Source organism: Macaca thibetana, chromosome 5, assembly GCF_024542745.1.
Source record: "Macaca thibetana thibetana isolate TM-01 chromosome 5, ASM2454274v1, whole genome shotgun sequence".
Taxonomy (NCBI): Eukaryota; Metazoa; Chordata; class Mammalia; order Primates; family Cercopithecidae; genus Macaca; species Macaca thibetana.
In genome coordinates this window covers 109,236,801-109,262,944 of record NC_065582.1, presented here as the reverse complement: position 1 = coordinate 109,262,944, position 26,144 = coordinate 109,236,801, and the positions used below count along the sequence as shown (strand labels likewise).

Sequence of the window (26,144 nt, the reverse complement as noted above, 5' to 3'; positions counted from 1 at the left end):
AGAAGAGAAGAGAAGAGAAGAGAAGAGAAGAGAAGAGAAGAGAAGAGAAGAGAAGGGGAAAGGGAAAGGGAAAGGGAAAGGAAAGGAAAGGAGGGGAGGGGACGAGAGGGGAGGAGAGGGGACGGGACGGGAGGGGAAGAGAGGGGACGGGACGGGAGGGGAAGAGAGGGGAGGGGACGGGAGGGGAGGGGAGGGGAGGGGAAGGGACTACCCAGGCAGTGGTTTACACCTGTAATCCCAGCACTTTGGGAGGCCGAGGCAGGCGGATCACAAGGTTAGGAGATCAAGACCATCCTGGCTAACATGGTGAAACCCCGTCTCTACTAAAAATACAAAAATCGTTAGCCAGGCGTGGTGGCAGGCGCCTGTAGTCCCAGCTACTCAGGAGGTTGAGGCAGGAGAATGGCATGAACCTGGGAGGCGAAGCTTGCAGTGAGCCAACATCGCACCACTGTACTCCAGCCAGGGCAACAGAGTGAGACTCCGTCTCAACCAAAAAAAAAAAAAAAAAAAAGACTATCCAGGACCTCTCCATCACTGCTGCTCATCCCTTCCCCTCCTTGACACAAATGTCATTTTCTCAGTGGCCATACTATTTAAAATTATAATCCTCTCCCATTTTCATCCAATCCTGATGCCCTTCCCTGCTGTTTCTGTCTCTAGCATTTATTACTAACTTGCTAGGTATTTTTATTTATTTACCCTACTTATTGTTTCTCTTCCTTCACTGGAACTTAAGCTCCAGAAAGGTAGAGACATTTCTTTATTCCCAGCACCTATAACTTGGCAGTTCCTCAACAAATATTAGTTAGATGAATGGTTACAAAATCCTAGCTTGGTATCACAATCTCTCAAAGTGGGGACCATCTTTACCCATGTTGGTACCCACCATTCAGTACCCATCACAGTCTTCCCTCATGCTAAGCGTGAGCTTGCCTCCTTGAATCTCGTAATAACTACTGTTAAATAAATAAATGCTCCTGGATCTCTGGTCTCGGCGTTCTGCCCTCCTGGTGAAAATCTCCCTGCCTGCTCTTTTTCATATTGTATTCCTAGCACATTCCTGGTTTCACACATCAGCCTCTGGTTGGATTTTCCTTGGTGATCATTAACAATCTGTTTTGGCCAGGTGTGGTGGCTCACGCCTGTAATCCCAGCACTTTGGGAGGCCGAAGCGGGCAGACCACCTGAAGTCGGGAGTTCTAGACCAGCCTGAGCAACATAGAGAAACCCTGTCTCTACTAAAAATACAAAAAGAGCCGGGGCATGGTGGCACATAACTGTAATCCCAGTTACTCAGGAGACTAAGGCAGGAGAATGGCTTGAACGTGGCAGGCGGAGGTTGCGTGAGCCGAGATCGCACCAGTGCACTCCAGCCTGGGCAACAAGAATGAAACTCCATCTCAAAAAAAAAAAAAAAAAAAAAAAAAAAAATCTGCTTCAACCTTAGGTGTCACTCCATTTGATGGGTTTAAATACAAGTTGCATAGCCCATCATCTGCATTTCTCTGCCCCTCTCTTCTCTGGCCTTCACCATTGTCCTTTTTTCCAGAATTCTCCCTCCATATGGTATGTAGACCACAAAACGTCACAAATGCGAGAGATCTTAGAGGTGCAGGCTCTTGTTTTATGTATAAAAGGAGACAGGCCTTCAAGCTTTTGGCTTGTCCAAGTTTGCACAACTAGTTAGGGCACAGATGGAAGTAGGACCCGTGACTCAATTTCCAGTCAGTCCAGTGCTCTTTCCATGTCTCTCAGACACTTTGTCCAGTCTTCTTTCTGCTCTTCCCTGGCCCCATTCCCAAAAACATCTTTTAATCTTTGGGACCTGATGGGTGACTATGTACAATGGCTTTAGAGATGTATATATTTGAGATACGGGGACTTTTCGGATCCCCAATTCCATAACTCTGAAGCCTACTTTTTTTTTTTTTTTTGAGACGGAGTCTCGCTCTGTCGCCCAGGCTGGAGTGCAGTGGCCAGATCTCAGCTCACTGCAAGCTCCGCCTCCCGGGTTTACGCCATTCTCCTGCCTCAGGCTCCCAAGTAGCTGGGACTACAGGCGCCCGCCACCTCGCCCGGCTAGTTTTTTTTTTTGTATTTTTTAGTAGAGACGGGGTTTCACCATGTTAGTCAGGATGGTCTCGATCTCCTGACCTCGTGATCCACCTGTCTCAGCCTCCCAAAGTGCTGGGATTACAAGCTTGAGCCACCGCACCCGGCCGAAGCCTACTTTTTATATTATGATTAATTACCTTCTGGGTCGGGCCCAGTGGCTCACACCTATAATCCCAGCAGTTTGGGAGGCCGAAGTGGGAAGATCACTTGAGCCCAAGAGTTCGAGACCAGCCTGGGCAACATAGTGAGACCTCATCTCTAGTAAAAATCGTTTTTTAAAAATAGCTGTTGTGGCCAGGCGCAGTGGCTCATGCCTGTAATCCCAGCACTTTGGGAGGCCAAGGCGGGTGGATCACGAGGTCAGGAGATCGAGACCATCCTGGTTAACACGGTGAAACCCCGTTTCTACTAAAAATACAAAAAATTAGCCAGGTGTGGTGGCAGGCACCATGTAGTCCCAGCTACTCTAAACGCTGAGGCAGGAGAATCACTTGAACCTGGGAGGCAGAGGTTGCAGTGAGCCGAGATCGCACCACTGCACTCCAGCCTGGCAATAGAGACTCCGTCTCAAAAAAAAAAAAAAAAAAAAAAAAAGCTGGTGTGGTGGGGTGTGCCTGTAGCCCCAGCTACTTGGGAGGCTGAGGTGGGAAGATTGCTTGAGTCCAGGAGATTTAGGCTGCAGTAAGCCAGGATTACACCACTGCGCTCCAGCTGGGTAACACAGCAAGACCATGTCTCAAAAAAAAAAAAAAAAGATTTATTACCTTCTGGCTTGGGAAGCAGAAGCCCTTATTGTCTCCCATGGCATTTAAAACACTCAAGAGCCAACATTGACATGTTAATTTACAAAGCTAATCATCAATTTAGAGGAATATGGACTTGACTCAGAAGACAACTTCTGGCAACCTTTCCTTCTTCCCAAGGAGAGGTTAAAACCTTCCCACATGAGCTCCTAAAGTGCCATAAGTATACTCTTGTACCTGTATTCTTTCCCATGTCTTTCTCATCTGTCTGAGAGGGTCTAGAGACAAGAAACCGTGTTGTGTGTTCTCAACATGCTGATATTTCTGACACAGTAATTAAAATCAAACTCCTGGCAAAGTGTGTCAACCCAGACAAAGCTCAAGCCAGGCACTGGTTTTATGCATAAATGTTTCCTAGATTAATGAGCCTGTACATTTTCCTTGTTTGTCTAAAAATTATCACTAAACCTACTAGAATGGCTAAAAGTTTAAAAAACTAAGTATAAAATGCAACAAGGACTGGGTGCAGTTCTCATGTGGGGCTAGGAGGTGGGTAAAGAAGTATAAAATGGGTTTTGGCTTTCACCAGCTCATTATCTAGTTGAGGAAATAAAATATATCCTGCTTTAGTAAAAGCACAGTCAGTAAGAGCTTTTAGAGTTTGAAGAATTTGCTTCCAGCTAGTAGATTTAAGTAAGCTTCAAGGAGGAGGTGGGATTTGTTTTGCCAGAAACGATGCAGTCCATGGCACAGTTTACATGGGGAGAGTCCAAAATACAGAGATCAGTTACCTTAAGGTCATTCCTAATGCATCACTCCATGAAAGGCAGGGAAACTGGTCCTCACGAAAGATGAAAAGGCAGAAGAAGCAATGCAGGAAAAACAGCTAAACCAAGATGGCACATCAGCTGGAGTTGGAGCAAAAGAAGACTGAAGATGAAGTGTACAGGATCAATGGGGTACAGAAGCCCTTTTACATATTGGTGTGGCCTGCTCCAAAGAGGTATTTAAAAAGCAGAGATCCGACCAGGCACAGTGGCTCACACCTGTAATCTCACCGAGATCGCACCACTGCACGACAGCCTGGTGACAGAGCGAGAGACTCCGTCTCAAAAAAAACAAAAAACAAACAACAATAACTACAACAAAAAATGGCTGGTTGCAGTGGCTCACACCTGTAATCCCAGCACTTTGGGAGGCTGAGGCGGGCAGATCACAAAGTTGGAGTTCAAGACCAGCCTGTCCAGCATGGTGAAACCCCATCTCTACTAAAAATACGAAAATTAGCCAGGCATGGTGGAGGGTGCCTATAGTCCCAGCTACTGAGGAGGCCAAGGTAGGAAAATCGCTTGACCCTGGGAGATGGAGGTTGCAGTGAGCCCAGATTACACCACTGCACTCCAGTCTGGGCAACAGAGTGAGACTCTGTCTCAAAAAAAAAAAAAAAAAAAAAAAAAAAAAAAAAAAAAAAAAAAAAGCAGGGATCAAGTCTTTCAGCAAAGCACAACCAACAGCACTACAATCCAATCATAAGCATGGATGTTACAGACAAACCGTGAACTAATGAAGTGCATGAATTTCGATGAAGATTAAGTCTAAATTCCTGGATTATACTAAGAAGAAATAATGTATTTCCCTAAGAAGCTAGTCTGCATGTAATCTATAAGGACAAAAATGAAGGTGAAACATTGGGCACTATTAGGCCAGGCGCAGTGGCTCACACCTGTAATCCCACCACTTTGGGAGGCAGAGGCGGGTGGATCACCTGAGGTCAGGAGTTCAAGACCAGCCTTGCCAACATGGTGAAACCCCATCTCTACTAAAAAATACAAAAATCAGCTGGGCGTTGTGGCGAGTGCCTGTAATTCCAGCTACTTGGGAGGCTGAGGCAGGAGAATCACTTGAACCTACGAGGCAGAGGTTGCAGTGAGCCCAGATCACACCACTGTACTCCAGCCTGGGAAACAAGAGAGAAACTCTGTCTCAAAAAAGAAAAAAAACAAAGAAAAAGAAAAATTTTACACTACTCACCTGAAATTGTCTAACAATGATTGAGACACTGAATCTGGTAGACAGAGATGCATAATCTAGGTTTAGGACAGGGATAGTTCACTCAGATTTTTCATGGCTTAGAATAAATGTCAAGTTTTTGTTTTGTTTTGTTTTGTTTTGTTTTGAGACAGAGTCTTGCTCTGTCACCTAGGCTGGAGTGCAGTGGCACGATCTTGGCTCACTGCAACCTCCACCTCCCGGATTCACACAATTCTCCTGCCTTAGCCTCCCAAGTAGCTGGGACTACAGGCATGAGTCACCATGCCTGGCTAATTTTTGTGTTTTTAGTTGAGATGGAATTTCACCATGTTGACCAGGCTGGGTGCGAACACCTGACCTCAAGTGATCCACCCATTTCTGCCTCCCAATTACAGGTGTGAGCCACTGCGACTGGCCAAATGTCAAGATTCTTTATCTCTTCTGGCATTAAGTCCATACTCAGCCGGGCACAGTGGCTCACGCCTGTAATCCCAGCACTCTGGGAGGCCGAGGCAGGTGGATTACCTGAGGTCAGGAGTTCGAGACCAGCCAGGCCAACATGGTGAAACCCCGTCTCAACTAAAAATACAAAAATTAGCCAGGTGTGGTGGTGCAGTCCTGTGATCCCGGCTACTGGGGAGGCTGAGGCAGGAGAATTGCTTGAACCCGGGAGACCGAGGTTGCAGTGAGCCAAGATCGCGCCACTGTACTCCAGCCTGGGCGGCAGTGAGAGACCAAAAAACAAACAAAAAAATTAGCCGGGCATCATGGCAGGTCCCTGTAATCCCAGCTACTTGGGAAGCTGAAGCAGGAGAATCACTGGAACCTGGGAGATGGAGGTTTCGGTGAGCTGAGATCATGCCATTGCACTGCAGCTTGAGACAGAGCCAAACTCTGTCTCAAAAAAAATAAAATAAAATAAAATAAAGGCTGGTGGCTCATACCTGTAATCCCAGCACTTTGGGAGGCCGAGGGCGGGGGATGGGGGGAGATCACCTGAGGTCAGGAGTTCGAGACTAGCCTGGTCAACATGGCGAAACTCCATCTCTACTATAAATACAAAAATTAGCTGGACCTAGTGGCAGGTGCCTGTAATCCCAGCTACTTGAGAGGCTAAGGCAGGAGAATTGATTGAACCTGTTAGGCGAAGGTTGCAGTGAGCTGAGATTGTGCCACTGCCCTCTAGCCTGGGCAACAGAGTGAGACTCTATCTCAAAAAAAAAAAAAGAGTCCCTACTCATCAAGTAACTTAATGGTTAATAACATGCCCTTCCCAGTATTTTGATTTCTAGCCACAATTAATTCGTTTATCAACTAGTATTCTAAATTACGCATGTCTTCCTTCTATTCCCTTATATCTCCTGCCATATCACTTCCTTTTCTCACACTCATTAAACTCCAGCCACACATGCCAGCCTTTGCAGATGCAATCATTATTATTATTGTTGTTATTTTTGAGACAAGGTATCACTCTGTCACCCAGGCTGGAGTACAGTGGTGGGATCTCAACTCACTGCACCTCCGCCTCCCAGGCTCATATGATCCTCCTGCCTCTAAACACGTGACACTGCCTGGCACAGTAGCTCACGCCTATAATCCCAGCACTTTGGGAGGCGTAGGTGGGTGGATCACCTGAAGTCAGGAGGCCAACATGGTGAAACCCCATCTCTACTAAAAATATAAAAACTGTCCGGGTGTGGTGGTGTGCGCCTGTAATCCCAGCTACTCCAGAGGCTGAGGCAGGAGAATCGCTTGAACCCAGGAGGCGGAGGGTGCAGTGAGCTGAGATCGTGCCACTGCACTCCAGCCTAGGTGACAGAGTGAGATGCTATCTCAAGAAAATAAATAAATAAATAATAAACACATAAGACCCTTCCTGGCTAATTAAAATATGTATATATATATTTGTAGAGACAAGCTATATTGCCCAAGCTGATCTTAAACCCCTGGGTTCAAGCAATCCTCCCAATCTTAGCCTCTCAAAGTGCTGGGATTACAGGTATGAGCCACTAAGACTGGCCATATTATCATTATTTTAGAGACAGGGTCTTGCTATGTTGCCCAGGTTGAACTTGAACTCTGGGTTCAAGGGATCCCTCCACCTTGGCCTCCCAAAGTGTTGGGATTATAGATGTGAGCCACTACACTTGGCCAAGTTGTTAATTTTGATAAACTATTTTATTTATTTATTTATTTGAGATGGAGTCTCACTCTGTCACCCAGGCTGGAGTGCAGTGACGTGAATTCAGCTCACTGCAACCTCCGCTGTCCTCAGTTCAAGCAATTCTCCTGTCTCAACCTTCCAAGTAGCTGGGATTACAGGTATATGCCACCATGCCTGGTTAAGTTTTGTATTTTTAGTAGAGACAGGGTTTTGCCATGTTGGCCAGGCTGGTCTCAAACTCCTTAGCTCAAGTGATCTGCCTGCTTTGGCCTTCCAAAATGCTGGGATTACGGGCGTAAGCCACTGTGTCTGGCCCTAAACTAGCTATTTTAGTTGGTTCATAGTGACATCTTCCATCAGCAAAAATTTCATAGAATAAATAGCTAAATTATTTTTGCCTAATCCGAGAATTGTTTAGCACAGGAAAAGGAAGATGTTTGTTCAGAGAATATAGCACAGAGACAAGAAAGTTAATTTCAGTTCTCAAGGCAAACAATTTTAAAATACACATTAAGGGATTAGATTAACAATTGATTGGAGGGACATGGTGGCTCATGCCTGTAATCCCAGCACTTTAGGAAGCCTAGGCAGGTGGATTACTTGAGTCCAAGAGTTCAAGACCAGCCTGAGCAACATGGTAAAACTCAGCCTCTACAAAATATACAAAAAGTAGCCAGATAGGTGCCTGTAGTCCCAGTTACTAGGGAGGCTGAGGTGGAAGGATCTCTTGAGCACAGAAGGTTGAGGTTCCAATGAGTCATGGTTGCCCCACTGTACTTCAGCCTGAGCCTGGGTGACTGAGCAAAACCCTGTCTCAAAAAAAAAAAAAAAAACCCAGAAACCAAAAAAACAAAAAAACCCATGGTACATCAACAAGAAAAAAATATTATCAGCCATTAAATAGGAAAATTATTTAAAATACTCAAAAATATGTTTATGTCTTTATAATGTTAAATGATCAAAACAGAAGACAAAATACTAACTTATGTGGCTGTGATAATGTCAAAACATGTGAGCATGTAGAAGAAAGTATGCTAAGAAAATAATGCTAGGATGGTGACGTGATCAGCATGTCAGTCAGCGTTCTACTAGGAAACAGAATTCTTTCAAAGTACTTAAAACAGGGAATTTGAGGCAATTAATTTTTTATGGAGGTGATATGGTTTGGCTGTGTCCCCACCCAAATCTCATTTTGAGTTGTAGCTCCCATAATCCCCAAATGTTGTGAGAAGGACCCAGTGGGAGGTAATTGAATCTTGGGGACAGGTTTTTCCATGCTGTTCTGGTGATAGTGAATAATTCTCAAAAGATCTCATGGTTTTATAAAGGGCAGTTCCCCTAAACACACTCTCTTGCCTGCCACCATGTAAGATGTTCCTTTGCTCCTCATTGACCTTCTGCCATGATTGTGAGGCCTCCCCAGCTATGTGGAGCTGTGAGTCCATTAAACCTCTTCACTTCATAAATTACCCAGTCTTGGGTATGTCTTTATTAGCATCATGAGAATGGACTAATGCAAGAGGTGATTGAAGTGTTGAGTATACAAGCAGGACAGTCAAGGAGATGGGGACACCAACAGAAGCTGGAACCACCCCAGGCCTGTTTACCAGGAGGGGAAGTCATGGAAGAGCTGGAGCAAACGAGTAAGTAACTGCTCTTGCTATAAGACACTGCCCAGGACAATCTCTTGCCAGTGCTTCCCACTGACCAAACCCAGCCTGATGCCAACTTACATGAAGCCTGGGAAATAAAGGCAGCAAAGACCAGCCCCACTGAGATTCAGAAGAGTGCAGAGACCAGATCTGAGGCCACATTGGCAGCTTTTCATTTGCTTTAAAAAATATTTATTTAGGCCAGGCGCGGTGGCTCATGCCTGTAAACCCACCACTTTGGGAGGCCAAGGTGGATGGATCACCTGAGGTCAGGAGTTTGAGACCAGCCTGACCAACATAGGCTCTATTAAAACTACAAAATTAGCCGGGTATGGTGGCATTTAGGATAGTTAGCTCTTCTTGTTGAACTGATTCCTTTTCCATTATGTAATGGCCTTCTTTGTCTCTTTTGATCTTTGTTGGTTTAAAGTCTGTTTTATCAGAGACTAGGATTGCAACCCCTGCTTTTTTTTTTTCTTTCCATTTGCTTGGTAGATCTTCTTCCACTCTTTTATTTTGAGGCCATGTGTGTCCCTGCACTTGAGATGGGTCTCCTGAATACAGCACACTGATGGGTCTTGACTCTTTATCCAATTTGCCAGTCTGTGTCTTTTAATTGGGGCATTTAGACCATTTACATTTAAGGTTAATATTGTTATGTGTGATTCTGATCCTGTCATTATGATGTTACTTCGTTATTTTGCCTGTTAGTTGATACAGTTTCTTCCTAGTATCGATGGTCTTTACAATTTGGCATGTTTTTGCAGTGGCTGGTAATGGTTTTCCTTTCCATGTTTAGTGCTTCTTTAAGGAACTGTTGTAGGGCAGGCCTGGTGGTGACAGAATCTCTCAGCATTTGCTTGTCTGTAAAGGATTTTATTTCTCCTTCATTTATGAAGCTTACTTTGGCAGGATATGAAATTCTGGGTTGAAAATTCTTTTCTTTAAGAAGGTTGAATATTGGCCCCCACTCTCTTCTGACTTGTAGAGTTTCTGCTGAGAGATCTGCTGTTAGTGTGATGGGCTTCCCTTTGTGGGTAACCCGACCTTTCTCTCTGGCTGCCCTTAACAATTTTTCCTTCATTTCAACCATGGTGAATCTGACAATTATGTGTCTTGGGGTTGCTCTTCTTGAGGAATATCTTTGTGATGTTCTCTGTATTTCCTGAATTTGAATGTTGGCTTGCCTTGCTAGGTTGCGGAAGTTCTCCTGGATAATATCCTGAAGAGTGTTTTCCAGTTTTATTCCATTCTCCCCCTCACTTTCAGGTACACCAATCAATTGTAGATTTGGTCTTTTCACATAGTCCCATATTTCTTGGAGGCTTTGTTTGTTTCTTTTTACTCTTTTTTCTCTAACCTTGACTTCTAGCTTTATTTCATTAATTTGATCTTCAAACACTGATACCCTTTCTTCCACTTGATCGAATCAGCTATTGAAGCTTGTGCATGTGTCATGAAGTTCTCATGCCATGATTTTCAGATCCATCAGGTCATTTATGGTCTTCTCTACACTGTTTATTCTAGTCAGCCATTTGTCTAACCTTTTTTCAAGGTTTTTAGCTTCTTTGCAATGGGTTAGAATATGCTCCTTTAGCTCGGAGAAGTTTATTACTGACCTTCTGAAGCCTACTTCTGTCAACTTGTCGAAGTCATTCTCTGTCCAGCGTTGTTCCATTGCTGGTGAGGAGCTGCAATCCTTTGGAGGAGAAAAGGTGCTTGGTTTTTAGAATTTTCAGCATTTCTGCTCTGTTTTTTCCCCATCTTTGTGGTTTTATCTACCTTTGGTGTTTGATGTTGGTGACATACAGATGGGGTTTTGGTGTAGATGTCCTTTTTGTTGATGTGAATGCTATTCCTTTCTGTTTGTTAGTTTTCTTTCTAACAGATCCCTCAGCTGCAAGTCTGTTGGAGTTTGCTGGAGGTCCATCCACTCCAGACCCTGTTTGCCTGGTTATCACCAGCGGAGGCTGCAGAACAGCAAATATTGCTGCCTGATCCTTCCTCTGGAAGCTTCGTCTCAGAGGAGCACCCGCCTATATGAGGTGTCTGTCGGCCCCTACTGGGAGGTGTCTCCCACTTAGGCTACACAGGGGTCAGGGACCCACTTGAGGAGGCAGTCTGTTCTCAGAGCTCAAACGCCATGCTGGGAGAATGACTGCTCTCTTCAGAGCTGTGAGACAGGGATGTTTAATGACTTTTGTTCAGCTATGCCCTGCCCACAGAGGTGGAGTCTATCGAGATAGTAGGCCTTGCTGAGCTATGGTTGGCTCTGCCCAGTTCAAGCTTCTCAGCCACTTTGTTTACCTACTCAAGCCTCAGCAACAGCAGAAACACCTCTCCTCCAGCCAGGCTGCCACCTTGCAGTTCGATCTCAGACTGCTGTGCTAGCAGTGAGCAAGGCTCCGTGGGTGTGGGGAATCTCCTTGATTGCAGGTTGCTAAGACCCTGGGAAAAGTGCAGTATTTGGGTGAGAGTGTCCCATTTTTCCAGGTACAGTCTGTCATGGCTTCCCTTGGCTAGGAAAGGGAAATCCCCCAACCCCTTGCACTTCCCAGGTGAGGCAATGCCCCACCCTGCTTCAGCTCACCCTCCGTGGGCTGTACCCACTGTCCAACTAGTCCCAATGAGATGAACCAGGTACCTCAGTTGGAAATGCAGAAATCACCTGTCTTCTGCATTGATCATGCTGGGAGCTGCAGACTGGAGCTGTTCCTATTCGGCCATCTTGGAACCCACTAGACTTCTACTTTCAAATAATACTTTTCTTACTGTCTGAACTTTTTTTTTTTTTTTTTTTTTTGGAGACAGAGTCTCACTCTTTCACCCAGACTGGAGACTGTCTGAACTTTTTATTTATAATAAGTATAATTATTTTATTTATTTTTTATTTGGCTAAAAAAATTTTTTTTTGAGACAGTCTCTTGCTCCGTCACCCAAGCTCAGTGCAGTGGCACAATCGTGGCTCGCTGCAGCCTGGAACACCTAGACTCAATCAATCCTTCTGCCTCCCTAGTAGCTAGGAATATAGGAATGAGCCACCCCATCATGCTCAGCTAATTTTTTTGTTTTTGTTTGAGACAGAGTCTTGCTCTGCCACCCAGGATGGAGTGCAGTGGCATGATCTTGGCTCACTGCAACCTCCACCTCTTGGGTTTAAGTGATTCTCCTGCCTCAGCCTCCTGAGTGGCTGGGATTACAGGCACATGCCACCACACCCAGCTAATGCCCAGTTGAGCTAATTTTTAAATTTTTTGTAGAGAGGAGAGTCTCTGTTTATTTCCCAGGCTGGTCTGGAACTCCTGGCCTCAAGTAATCCTCCCACTTTGGCCTTCCAATGTGCTGTGATTACATATGTGAGAAGTTGAGGCTGGCCGGCTAAGATCATAACATCTTTTTTTTTTTTGAGATAGGGTCTCACTCTGTCACCATGCTGGACAGGCTGGAGTGCAGTGGTGTGGACATGGCTCACTGAAGTCTCGATCTATTTTTTTCTTTTTTTTCCTGTAGTATGTGTAACCAACCCATGTCACTGCTAAAGCATTCTGTGAGAGACCTGTTTAGGCCTCCTAGGCCCTCAGCTGTCTTAATTTTGAAGATCCTACCGATCATTTTCAAATGCACTCACCCACATAAAATATATATACATACACACACATAGCATACAAATATATTTATTTATTTGAAATAATGTAACATTCTTTTCTATTAAAAATACTTGGCTATTAGTAACTTATTTAATTTACCAGCAATGATTTCTGAATAATTGTTCTTCCCTTTTAGGATATCTTGGAAGTGGGAAAATGTAACTTTTTTTCTGAAATATAAGGATATTTTTATAAATACTAAATCTATGACTAAGTAAGCTGACATAATGTATTTCATAGACATTTTATTAAATCTTTACTAATTTCTGTCTTACAGTTTACCTTTCAAATTTTGGAGCCACCAAAATAAATAACTTTCAGGTTCTAACATTTTCAAAATTCTCGTAATCTGGTAGACATGTTTGATTCACTTAGAAATGATTGTAGCAGGCTGTGGTCACACATGTGTGTAATCTCAGCACTTTGAGAGGCTGAGGCTGGAGGATCACTTGAGCCCAAGAGTTCCAGATCAGCCTAGGCAACATAATGAGACTTCCTCTCAAAATAAAAGGCCAGGCAAGGTCAACATCATAAAACCCTATCTCTACTAAAAATACAAAAAATTAGCAGGGTGTGGTGGTAGATGCCTGTAATCCCAGCAACTTAGAGGCTGCAGCAGCAGAATTGCTTGAGCCTGGGAGGTGGAGGTTGCAGTGAGCCGAGATCGCACCATTGCACTGCAGCCTGGGAAACAAAAGCCAGACTCCGTCTCAAAAAAAAAAAAAAAAAAAAAAAGAAATTATAGAGCTCACATTTGCTTATTCATTGCTTCATTTGCTCAACAACCTTTTTTCTTTTTTTGAGACAGAGTCTTGCTCTATGGCCTAGGCTAGAGTGCAGTGGTGCGATCTCTGCTCACTGCAAGCTCCGCCTCCTGGGTTCACACCATTCTGCCTCAGCCTCCCCAGTACCTGGGACTACAGGCACCCGCCACCACACCCTGATAATTTATTTTTGAATTTTTAGTAGAGATGGGTTTTCACAGTGTTAGCCAGGAAGTTCTCGATCTCCTGACCTCGTGATCCACCCGCCTCGGCCTCCCAAAGTGCTGGGATTACAGGCATGAGCCACTGCGCCTGGGCTCAACAACTATTATGTAGTTGTAACATGCCAGATTTGCCCCTCGAATCTGCCCTCACCAGTTTAAGACTGGAATAAAAAGGACATGTGTTAAAGAAGAGGAAATGGAGAGGTGACTAGTCAAATGTCTTCTGTATACCAGAGTGTCTATGTGGAGTAGAAACATTGGGAAGAGGATAAAATTGAAGGTGCTATTTGAAGAGCTACTTGAGCACATTCTCTAAAGAAGGCCAACCAGCCACTTGAAAATAAGCCAATTAATTTTTATTTATTTACTTATTTTGAGATGGAGTCTGTCTCTGTTGCCTAGGCAGGAGTGCAGTGGCAGGACCTTGGCTCACTACAAGCTCCGCCTCCTAGGTTCACGCCATTCTTCTGCCTCAGCCTCCCGAGTAGCTGGGAATACAGGTGCCCACCACCATGCCTGGCTAATTTTTTTATATTTTCAGTAGAGATGGGATTTCACCATGTTAGCCAGATGGTCTTGATCTCCTGACCTCGTGATCCACGTGCCTTGGCCTCCCAATGTGCTGGGATTACAGGCCTGAGCCACCATGCTGGGCCTAAAGCTGATTAATTTTTTTTAACTGTCCACCACCAGCCTCCAAGACCCAGAGACTTCAGATCAAAAGCAAATCTCCACCTTCCACATCATTGTTTTAGCAACGTAAATGTTACCTTTGCTTTCTATATTGTGAGGGTTTATGACAAATAACAATCCCCGAATTAAATAAAAAATAAAAATAAAAACACAGACTGTCTTTAAGGTTAACATGTAATGTAAATCATGTATAGACAACTATGCCAGCCTGGCCAACATGGTGAACCCCCGTCTCTACTGAAAATACAAAAATTAGCTGGGTGTGGCGGCAGGCGCCTGTAATCCCAGCTACTTGGGAGGCTGAGGCACAAGAATCACTTGAATCCAGGAGGTGGAGGTTGCAGTGAGCCAAGATCATGCCACTGCACTCCAGTCTGAGTGAACAAGAGAGAGATTCTGTCTCAAAAAAAAAAAAAAAAAAAGAAAAGAAAAGAAAAAAAAGGCCAGCAAGGTGGCTCACACCTGTAATCTCAGCACTTTTCGAGGCCGAAGTGGGCAGATCACCTGAAGTGTGGAGTTCGAGACCAGCCTGATCAACACGGAGAAACCCCATCTCTACTAAAAATACAAAATTAGCTGGGCATGGTGGCACATGTCTGTAATCCCAGCTACTCAGGAGGCTAAGGCAGGAGAATCCCTTGAACCCAGAAGGCAGAGGTTCTGGTGAGCCAAGATTGTGCCATTGCACTCCAGTCTGGGCAAAAAGTATGAAACTTCGTCTCAAAAAAAGAAAAAAAAAAGAAAAAAACAAAAAACCCCACAACTATGTGGTCACTCTTGGTGGTTTATGCAGACAGCTGTGGTGACATTACCCAATTTCAAGGAAAGTTTTTTGTAAAATAACATTCATTTGATAGGGAATGAGGGGCAGACAGGAACTTGTAAATACTTCAATCTCACAACATTCTTTGTGTTATAGGCATGGACTCCTATTTTACAGAAGATCCAAAGAGAGGTTCTGTGTCTTGCCCGAGGCAAGTGTCATGGAGTCCAGCAGTCTAGCATTGTGTATGACTGTGGCAATAGGTACAAACACAGCCGAGCTGAGTCAGGCTGCGGATTAGTGAGTGCCATGTAAGGATGTGAGTGCCAAGAAGCCCTGGACCTCTTCCCTTTCCCAGACTGTTTGAAAGGCCTTGAGTTAGCACCTATGCCACAACAGTTTTAAAATGTTGCTTCTTATAAACCTGATTACTATTGACATTTTCAAACAAGTCAATGTAGAGAGAATAGTGTAGTGAACTTCATATATCCATCGCTTGGTAAAGCACTGCTTTTAATTCAAAAGCTAGCTGAGTCACATGGGAAGGTCCAGGAAAAAAGAGGAAAAGACACAAAGTGCACGACTGGTTTGTCGTCCTAACTGTGCTATGAATGAGCTGGAACGCACTGAGTCAGTTATGGTTCCACTGTGGGACTCAGTTTCCTAGTTAACTGAGATGGGATTTCTGGGGACTTTCCAGGCCTTGCATCCTATACTTTGGTTCTCATTCACTCCACATACACTCATGAAGCCACCATTCTCTCTTGCCTTAACTAACTAATCTCCCTTTGCCGATTCCTGCTTCTCTACATTCCATTCTTCTTCTAGCAGCCTAAGAAAGGTCAACTTTCAGAAATCCAAATCTCATCATCTGATCACATCATCATTCTCTGCTAAAATCTCCTCAGTGCCTTCACATTTCTTTTTCTTTTTTTTTTTTTTTTGAGGCAGAGTTTTGCTCTTGTTGCCCAAGCTGGAGTGGTGCAATGGCACAACGTTGGCTCACTGCAACCTCCACCTCCTGGGTTCAAGCGATTCTCCTGCCTCAGCCTCCTGAGTAGCTAGGATAACAGGCGCACACCACCACCATGCCTGGCTAATTTTTTGTATTTTTAGTAGAAATTTGTTTTCACCATGTTAGCCAGACTGGTCTTGAACTCCTGACCTCAGGTGATCTGCCCACTTCGGCCTCCCAAAGTGCTGGGATTGCAGGCATGAGCCACCACACCCGGTCCACATTTCTTTTCTTTTTTTCTTTTTTTTTTTTGAGGTGGAGTCTTGCTCTGTTGCCCAGCTAGAGTGCAATATCACAGTCTTGGCTCACTGCAACATCTGCCTCCCAGGTTCAAGTGATTTTCCAGCCTCAGCTTCCCAAGTAGCTGGGACTACAGGTGTGTGCCACCACACCCACCTAATTTTTGTATTTTTAGTAGAGATGGGGGTTTCACTATGTTGGCCAGGCTGGTCTTGAACTCCTGACCTCGTGATCTGCCCACCTTGACTCCCCACAGTGCTGGGATTACAGGCGTGAGCCACTGCACCTGGCCGGCCCACATTTCTTTTAATGTTTGAACTGCTTAACAAGGTCTGTGAGGAACTGCCTAATCTTGACCTCTCTTCTCAGCAGCTCAGCCACACTGACCACTTCCAGCTTCAGCCTCCTTCTGTGTGCTGTTCCAACTACTTGAAGGGTTCTTCTCGGTCTCAGCACCCCACCTATCCCCATTTCACCACAGACACACTTTGCTTGGGCAACTTGCTCTCATTTTTCAGAAATCAGTTTAAATGTCATATCCTCCAGGAAGCGTTCATCTGAACTCAACCAAGTCCTGTTAAAGCTACATATGCTCTGTTAGCCCCCAGTACTTGGATTAAGTGGCCCTAAACACCATCTTAATTAATTAGTTACATATGTATCTTTTTAATGACTGATTCCCCCAACAAACTGTAAATCCCATAATGTCAGTATTTACTGTTTTGGTCACCATTGCAACTCCAGCACCTAGCACAGTGCCTGGCACAGAATAGACATTCAAATAAATATTTGTGGACACATGACTAATTCCCTGCTAGGCCTTAGGGATAAAAAGAATCTCACAATTTAGTGGAGAGTACAGACTGATAAGTCAGTGGGAAGATGAAAACGCATTTCTAGAAGTGCTAGCTGGGGAAAGAATGCATGACATCTGAGGAGACCCATGAAAGGGGTGCTTAATTCAGGCTGGGTCAGAATAGGCCTACGGGAGAGGCAACGGTGACTTTGTGGAGGAAATCCATCCATAAGCCTCAAACGCAGAGGGGAGGGGTGGGGTGACCCTTTAAGAATGTTTAGAGATTCCTATTTGATATTCAATATTCTCCCTGACTTATTTGGCCTGTAGCCAGGCACCATCCGTTAGAGAATAATCACTGAAAATTTGTCTGCTAGCAAGTTTAAGGTCATCTTGAACTGAAAGTCGAAATAAAATGGACTTAAATGAAATAAGCCAGTCACAGAAAAGTAAATACCCTATGTTCTCACTCATATATGGAAGCTAAAAAAGTTGATCTTGGGCTGGGCATGGTGGCTTACGCCTGTAATCCCAGCACTTTGGGAGGCTGAGGCAGGTGGATCATGAGGTCAGGAGTTCGAGACCAGACTGGCCAAAATGGTGAAACCCCGTCTCTACCAAAAATACAAAAAATAGCTGGGCGTGGTGGTGGCGTGCACCTGTAGTCCCAGCTATCCAGGAGGCTGAGGCAGGAGAATCGCTTAAACCCGGGAGGCGGAGGTTGCAGTGAACCGAGATCATGCCACTGCACTCCAGCCTGGGCGACAGAACGAGACTCCGTCTCGAGGGGGAAAAAAAGTTGATCTCATAGAAGTAGGGAGTAGAGGCCAGGTGTGATGACTCATGCCTGTGATCCCAGCACTTTGGGAGGTCAAGGGGGAGTTGAAGCCAGGAGTTCCAGACCAGCTTGGCAAATATGGTGAAACCCCATCTCTCCTAAAAATACAAAAAATTAGCCAGGCATAGTGGTATGTGCCTGTAGTCCCAGCCACTTGAGAGGCTGAGACTTGAGAATCACTTGAGCCTGGGAAGTGGAGGTTGCAATGAGCTTACATCGTGCCACTACACTGCAGCCTGGGTGATAGAGGGAGACTCTGTCTCAAACAACAACAATAACAAAAACAAAAAAAAAGTAGGGAGTAGAATAGTAGTTACTACACCTGGGGAAGGCGGATAGGAAGGGAGGAATAGACAAAGGTTGGTTAATGGAGGCAAAAGCACAGCTAGATATGAGGAATAAGTTACAGTATTCCATAGCACTATAGGGGGATTGTAATTAACAACAATTTATTGCATATTTTCAAATAGTGAGACCGGCCACAGTGGCTCACACCTGTAATCCCAGCACTCTGGGGGGCCGAGGCAGGCGGATCACCTGAGGTCAGGAGTTCAAGACCAGCTTGACCAGCATGGAGAAACCCTGTCTCTACCAAAAATACAAAATTAGCCGGGCGTGGAGCATGCCTGTAATCCCAGCTACTCGGGAGGCTGAGGCAGGAGAATCGCTTGAACCTGGGAGGCGGAGCTTGTGGTGAGCCGAGATTGCGCACTATTGTACTCCAGACTGGGCAACAAGAGCGAAACTCCAATTCAAAACAAAACAAAACAAAAAAAAACAAATAGCGAGAAGAGCAGATATTAAGTGTCCCAACACGAAAAAATGATAAATGTTTGTTTGGATAGGTATGGATATGTTAATTTCCTAGATTTGATCATTACACATTGTATACATGTATTGCCACATCACACTATACCCCATAAATACAATTATTATATGTCAATGAAAAACAATAAAAGCAAGCAAAAAAATGGATCCTTCACATCCAGAAATAAATTTTAATCCAATCATTGGCCATCATTTTATGATAGTCTCTTTTTTTTTTTCTGAGACGGAGTCTTGCTCTATCACCAGGCTGGAGTGCAGTGGTGTTATCTCGGCTCCTGGGCTCAATTGAAGCCCCTACCTCAGCCTCCCAAAGTGCTACATAACAGGCATGAGTCACCATGTCCAGCCCAAAATAAATTTATTTATTTATTTATTTTGAGACAAGGTCTCACTCTGTATTAGCTCAGGCTGGAGTACAGTGACACAACCACAGCCCACTGCAACCTTGATCTCCTGGGCTCAAGGGATCCTCTCACCTCAGCCGACCGAGTGCCTGGGACCACAGGCGCATGCCACCATGCCCAGATAATTTTTGTGTTTTTTGTAGAGACAGGGGTTTCACCATGTTGCCCAGACTGGTCTTGAACTCCTAGACTCAAGCAATCCTCCCACCTTGGCTTCCCAAAGTGCTAGGGTTACAGCATGAGCCACGTTGCCCAGTTCAAAATAAACATCTTTTTTTTTTTTTTTTTTTTTTTTTTTGAGACGGAGTCTCGCTTTGTTGCCCAGGCTGGAGTGCAGTGGCACCATCTCAGCTCACTGCAAGCTCCGCCTCCTGGGTTCACGCCATTCTCCTGCCTCAGCCTCAGAGTAGCTGGGACTACAGGCACGCACCACCACGCCTGGCTAATTTTTTGTATTTTTAGTAGAGACGGGGTTTCACCCTGTTAGCCAGGATGGTCTCGATCTCCTGACCTCGTGATCCACCCGCCTCGGCCTCCCAAAGTGCTGGGATTACAGGCGTGAGCCACTGCGCCCGGCCAAAATAAACATCTTTAAACTAAAATTGTTTCATACTGTCCTAAAACTTTTTTCCTTAAATAATACATCTTGAATCTCTGAATCTGTTTTTTTGTTTTGTTTTGTTTTTGAGACGGAGTCTCACTCTGTCACTCAGGCTGGAGTGCAGTGGCACAATCTCAGCTCACTGCAACCTCTGCCTCCTGGGCTCAAGAAATGCTCCTGCCTCAGCCTCCTGGGTAGCTGGGATTACAGGTGCGTGCCACAACATTTGACTAATTTTTGTATTTTTAATAGAGACAGGGTTTCACCATGTTGGCCAGGTTGGTCTCGAACTCCTGACCTCAGGTGATCCGCCCGCCTTGGCCTCCGAGAGTGCTAGGATTACAGGCGCAAGCCACCGAGCCCAGCCTGAATCAGTTTTTGTATAAAGATCTATCCAATGTTTTAAACAACTTCCCAGAAATCTGCTAGGCGTGGAGGCTTTATGTATATAAATACCAGATCTTTTTTTATTTTTTTTTGAAATGGAGTTTCGCTCTTGTTGCCCAGGCTGCAACCTCCACCTCCCGGGTTCAAGTGATTCTCCTGCCTCAGCCTCCCAAGTAGCTGGGATTACAGGCATGTGCCACCACGCCTGGCTAATTTTGTATTTTTAGTAGGGACGGGGTTTCTCCATGTTGGTTAGGTTGATCTTGAACTCCCAACCTTAGCTGATCTGCCCACCTCGGCCTCCCAAAGTGCTGGGATTACAGACGTGAGCCACCACGCCTGGCCAAGACCAGGTCTTTATATACATAAAGACCAAACTGAATTTCATGGAGAAATCTCCCTAGCATAGGGTTCTGAGAGGATAGAATCAAAAGGGTCCAAAAGTTCAGTATAAAAGTGTAAATAAAGGGAATGTTCCACAAACCTCTTTTTTTCACTTGGTGCATTTGTGATATGCAGTTTCAGGGATAAGATGAAAACTTCTTCATTTACAGGAAGGAGGCCTTTAAATGGAGACAAGTTTTGACCAAATAGATAAACTGAATCCCACCACCCCCTCCCACCTCCACCCCACCCTCACTTCCTTAATCACTGTAGGTAAAAAATCCTTTTGAGAAAAAAGATACATTTTATTTTCAAATTGACCTATTTTGCTGAAATTATTTGTCTTTTCTTTTGTCTTTCTTGTCTTTCTTTTCCGGTTTTTTTTTTTTTTTTTTTTTTTTTTTCGGGGTCTTGCTCTGTGGTTGGTAGCCCAGGCTGGAGTGCAGTGGTACGATCATGGCTTACTGCAGCCTCCACTGCCTGGGCTCAAGAAATCCTCCCACCTCAGCCTACTGAGTAGCTGAGACTATAGATAGGCACACAACACTATTATATATAAAGTTTCGGTGCCCCAAAAGAAATAGCACTCGAATATAAAATTTTCTTTTTAATTCTCAGCAAGGCAAGGTACTTCTATAGAAGGGTGCAACTTTACAGATGGAGAAAAGGTGAGCGCACACTTGGACAAGGGAGGGGAAGGGATTCTTATCTCTGAGGCATGTGGCCCCTGCTGTGTGTTCCCCTATTGGCTAGGGTTAGACCGAAAAGGCTAAACTAATTCCGATTGGCTGATTTAAAGAGAGTGACGGGGTGAGTGCTTTGGCAGGAAAAATGGTTATGACAGAGCAGGTAATCGGAATTAGTCAGGGTGGAGTAGGTAATCGGAATGAGTCAGGGTAACGCAGGTAATCGAAAAAGGTTGCTTTACGAGGAAGTTAAGTTTAAAGGTAGAAGGCAAAGAATTGAACATACTGACATACTGATTCTTTGAAAAGAAATTTAGAACTTATATCTAACACCACCACACCTGGCTAATTTTTTGTTTCATTTTGTTTTTTGGGACGGAGTTTCGTTCTTGTTGCCCAGGCACTATCTTGGCTCACTGCAGCCTCCACTTCTCGGGTACAAGCGATTCTCCTGCCTCAGCCTCCCGAGTAGCTGGGATTACAGGCTTGTGCCACCACGTCCAGCTAATTTTTTGTATTTTTAGTAGAGACAGGGTTTCTTCATGATGGTCAGGCTGGTCTCAAACTCCTGACCTCAGGTGATCTGTTTGCCTTGGTCTCCCAAAGTGTTGGGATTACAGGCATGAGCCACTGCGCCTGGCTAATTTTTTTTTACTTCTTTCTTTCTTTTTTTTTCTTTGAGACAGAGTCTTATTTTGTTTTCCAGGCTGGAGTGCAATGGCATGATCTTGGTTCACTGCAACCTCCACCTCCAGAGGTTCAAATGATTCTCCTGCCTCAGCTTCCCAAGTAGCTGGGATTATAGGTGCCTGCCAAAACTCCAGCCCAATTTTTGTATTTTTAGTAAAGATGGGTTTTACCATGCTCACCAGGCAGATCTCGAACTCCCTACCTCAGTTGATCTACCAGCCTCGGCCTCCCAAAGTGTTGAGAATATAGGTGTGAGCCACCACTCCAGGTCTTTATTTCTATTTTTTAGTAGAGAGGAGGTCTTGCTATCTTGCCCTAGCTGGTCTCAGACTCCTAAACTCAAAAGATCCTCCTGCCTTGGCCTCCAATGGTGCTGGGATTACAGGTGTGAGCCACTGTGCCCAATCATTGCCTTCTTAAAACTTTATCACAAGTCATTTTCATTTTTATTTACAGTGAAAGCATTTTTTTTTTTTTTTTTTTTGAGATGGAGTCATGCTCTGTCCCTCAGGCAGGAGTGCAGTGGCCTGATCTCAGTTCACTGCAACCTCTGCCTCTTGGGTTCAAATGATTCTCCTGCCTCAGCCTCCTGAGTAGCTGGGATTACAGGCTTGAGCCACCACACCTGGCTAATTTCTGTATTTTTTGTAGAGATGGGGTTTCACCAGGCTGGTCTTGAACTTCTGAGCTCAAGAGATCTGCCAGCCTTGGCCTTGCAAAGTGCTAGGATTACAGGGGTGCGCCACCGTGCCCAGTTGATTTTTGTATATTTAGTAGAGATGGGGTTTCACCATATTGGCCAGGCTGGTCTCGAACTCCTGACCTCAAGTGATCTGCCTGCTTTGGCCTCCCAAAGTGCTGGGATTACAGACATGAGCCACCATGCCCGGCCTTTTTTATTTTTTTGAGAAGGAGTCTTGCTCTGTTGCCAGGCTGAAGTGCAGTGGCGCAATACCAGCTCACTGTAACCTCTGCCTCCCGGGTTCAAGCAATTCTCCTTCCTCAGCCTCCCCAGTGGCTGGAACTACAGGTGTGCACCACCACGTCCAGCTAATTTTTATATTTTTAGTAGAGACGGGGTTTCACCATGTTGGCCAGGATGGTGTCGATTTCTTGACCTCATGATCCACACACTTTGGCCTCCGAAAGTGCTGGGATTACAGGCATGATTTTTTTTTCTTCATAAAATTTTATTGTTCTTTCTTTCTTTTTTTTTACTACTTATTTTAATTTCTCTTTTAAAATGTATTATTTTTTGTTTTTCCTTTTTGAAACTTCCAGGTTCTAAGAGCACTAAGTCCTGGTGAGGGATATTTCAGCTGAACCCTAGAACCTGAAAATCTCAATACTCTCTCTCCCTCCAAAACATATATTATATGCCAATGGAGTGTGAGGAAGGAGTATGACCTTCAGATGTTTATTTTTTTTAAAGATTGGGTTTCACTATGTTGCCCAGGCTGGTCTCGAATACCTGAGCTCAAGGGATCCACCTGCCTTGGCCTCCCAAAGTGCTGTGATTACAGGCACGAGCCACCACACCCGGCCATGAGGTTGGCAGGGGCACATGACTGTAATCCCAGCTACTCGGGAGGCTGAGGTGAGAAGATCACTTCATCCTGGGAGGCGGAGGTTGTAGTGAGTCGAGATTGCACCACTGCACTCCAGCCTTGGCGACAGAGTGAATCTCTATCTGGAAAAAAAAAAAAAAAAAAAAAAAAAAATCCCAGCTCTATTAAAAACTCTGTGCTCAGGAAAAAAAAAAAGTGTGGAGGTTCTGACACTTGTTAAAAATTATACAAAACACGGAAGAGAGGCAAGAAAGAGGGCCATATGTTTTCAGTGTCATACTTGAGTTCTGTATGACAGACCTACCCACAGATGATTTAATTCCCTAAGGAAATGATCGTTTTTGGCATGCTATTTACTGTTGACTAGGCCCAGACTCTGGGAAGTTGCATGTTAACTTGCAGATTTTTGTCTGGTAAAGATGCAAATGACTTCTCTTTAGTAGAAAAAGTACCCCAAATGGCCATAATCTTATTATCCTGTAGCATATTAACTAGTTTCAGTCTCTAACCTAGCAAATTTACTCCAGCATGTCTTTCCTGGAGAACTTTATAAATCTCTGTTTATCAAATGCTCTTTGAACCAGCTTTACTATCTGCAGATTCCTTCACTGATAAGTCAAACAAATCTTTCTTTCTCTCTCTCTCTCAAACACATACTAACATGCACATATGTATATATTTTCTGGGAACCATATTTTAACTTTGGGCAAGTTACTGATACAGGAGCTAGAAAGAAATTATTTAGGCAGATGGTGAGGGTAAAAGAGTCTTCAGTAAGGTTTCCTTTCAATAAAAAGCAGTCCCGAAATCATTTCTTTTCTAACAAAGAGCAGCCTGAAAAATCAAGCTGCAAGTAGAGATGAATAAGCAAGCTAAAAGCTTGCATAGGTAAATGCTGGCAGCTGTGCCAATAGAAAATGGATACCTGGAAGACAGGGATGTTCAACATAGAAGTTCCCTCTTTCCTTTTCTTTGTCACCATATGTGCAGTAAGAAAGCAGGCAACATGGCACTGGCCAGGTAGAGACTCCATCTGCATAATAAAAGATTAGGGTGGGACTGCCAACTTCTTTGCGTGGTGTGCTATGCAAACGGCACACCTGGTCTGACCAATCTTTTGTGCCCTATGTAAATCAGACACTGCCTCCTCAAGCTTGTCTATAAAATCCTGTGCATTTCACCATGGAACTAGAAGACCCACTAGGGTGTGCCATTTCTCTCTGCAGGGAGAGAGAGCTATTCTCTTTTCTCTTTCTTTTGCCTATTAAACCTCCACTCTTTTTTTTTTTTTTTTTTTTTTTTTTTGACAGACTCCTGCTCTGTTGCCCAGGCTGGAGTGCAGTGGCACGATCTCAGCTCACTGCAACTTTTTTTTTTTTTTTTTTGAGACGGAGTCTCACACTGTTGCCCAGGCTGGAGTGCAGTGGCGCGATCTCGGCTCACTGCAAGCTCCGCCTCCCGGGTTCCCGCCATTCTCCTGCCTCAGCCTCCTGAGTAGCTGGGACTACAGGCGCCCGCCACCGCGCCCGGCTAATTTTTTGTATTTTTTAGTAGAGACGGGGTTTCACTGTGGTCTCGATCTCCTGACCTTGTGATCCGCCCGCCTCGGCCTCCCAAAGTGCTGGGATTACAGGCTTGAGCCACCGCGCCCGGCCTCACTGCAACTTTTGTCTCCTGGGCTCAAGCAATTCTCCTGCCTCAGCCTCCAGACTAGCTGGGATTACAGGCACCTACCACCACGCCTGGCTAATTTTTGTATTTTTAGTATAGATGGGATTTCACCATATTGGACAGGCTGGTCTCAAACTCCCAACCTCAGGTGATCTGCTCACCTTGGCCTCTCAAAGTGCTGGGATTACAGGCATGAACCACTGCACCTGGCCTAAACCTCTGCTCTTAAACTCACTTCTTTTGTCTCCGTGTCCTCGATTTCCCTCGTGTGAGACAACGAACCTTGGGTATTTAACCAGACAACGATGTTGCTTCATTACTAATAAATATGATTTTCCTTACCCCTTAGTTTTCTCTTGTAGTCAGTGCCATATGGAAAAATACCTTTTTCTTGGTAGGAGATTTTTCCAGTCTCCACAGCTTCGAGGGCTTATTTTACTCAGCTCATAATTTACAATTGGGTTTTGAACATGTGAGGTTTAAGATGTCCTTGAAACATGCCAGAGGGAATTTATTTTATTTTATTTTGTAGAGGTGGGGCTCTCACCGTGTTGCCCAGGCTGGTCTCAAATTCCTGGGCTCTGGTGACCCTTCTTGGCCTCCCAAAGTGCTGGGATTACAGGCATAAGCCGCCACATCTCATCAGAAAATTTCAAATAAATTCTGAGTTTGGAATTCAGGAAGAGGTCTGAGCTGCCAATATATGTTTGTGAGTTATTGGCATCATCGAGAAGGTACTTAATAAAGCGAAATGGGGCCAGGCGCAGTGGCGCACACCTGTAATCCCAGCACTTTGGGAGGCCAAGGCTGGCTCTTCATCTCTACAAAAAAAAACATTTCCTGGACATGATGGTATGTGTCTGTAGTCCTAATTACCCAAGAAACGGAGGGGGTAGGATTGCTTGAGCCCAGGAGGTTGAGGCTGTAGTTAGCCATGATCACACCACTGCACTCCAGCCTGGGTGCCAGAATGAGACCTCATCTCAAAAAATAAAATAAGAAGTGAAGGTGGGGCGCGGTGGTTCACACCTGTAATCCCAGCACTTTAGGAGGCTGAGGCGGGCGGATCATGAGGTCAGGAGATCGAGACCATCCTGGCTAACATGGTGAAACCCCATCTCTACTAAAAATACAAAAAATTAGCTGGGCGTGGCAGCAGGCGCCTGTAGTCCCAGCTACTCGAGAGGCTGAGGCAGGAGAATGGCGTGAACCCAGGAAGCGCAGCTTGCAGTGAGCC

The 26,144-nt window shown here is 44.8% G+C and overlaps 1 protein-coding gene across 5 annotated transcripts in view; it reads left to right on the top strand.

The window, feature by feature from the left end:
- Positions 1-26,144, top strand: part of SPINK2 (serine peptidase inhibitor Kazal type 2) — a 467,655-nt gene that overhangs the window by 382,780 nt on the left and 58,731 nt on the right. The window contains exon 1 of one of the 5 annotated variants that reach the window (XM_050791243.1): positions 859-863. The exons of the other annotated variants lie outside the window; for them this stretch is intronic. The gene's annotated coding sequence lies outside the window, so the exon portion shown is untranslated. Of the gene's footprint in view, positions 1-858; positions 864-26,144 lie in introns of those variants that run through there. 5 annotated transcript variants of the gene reach the window in all.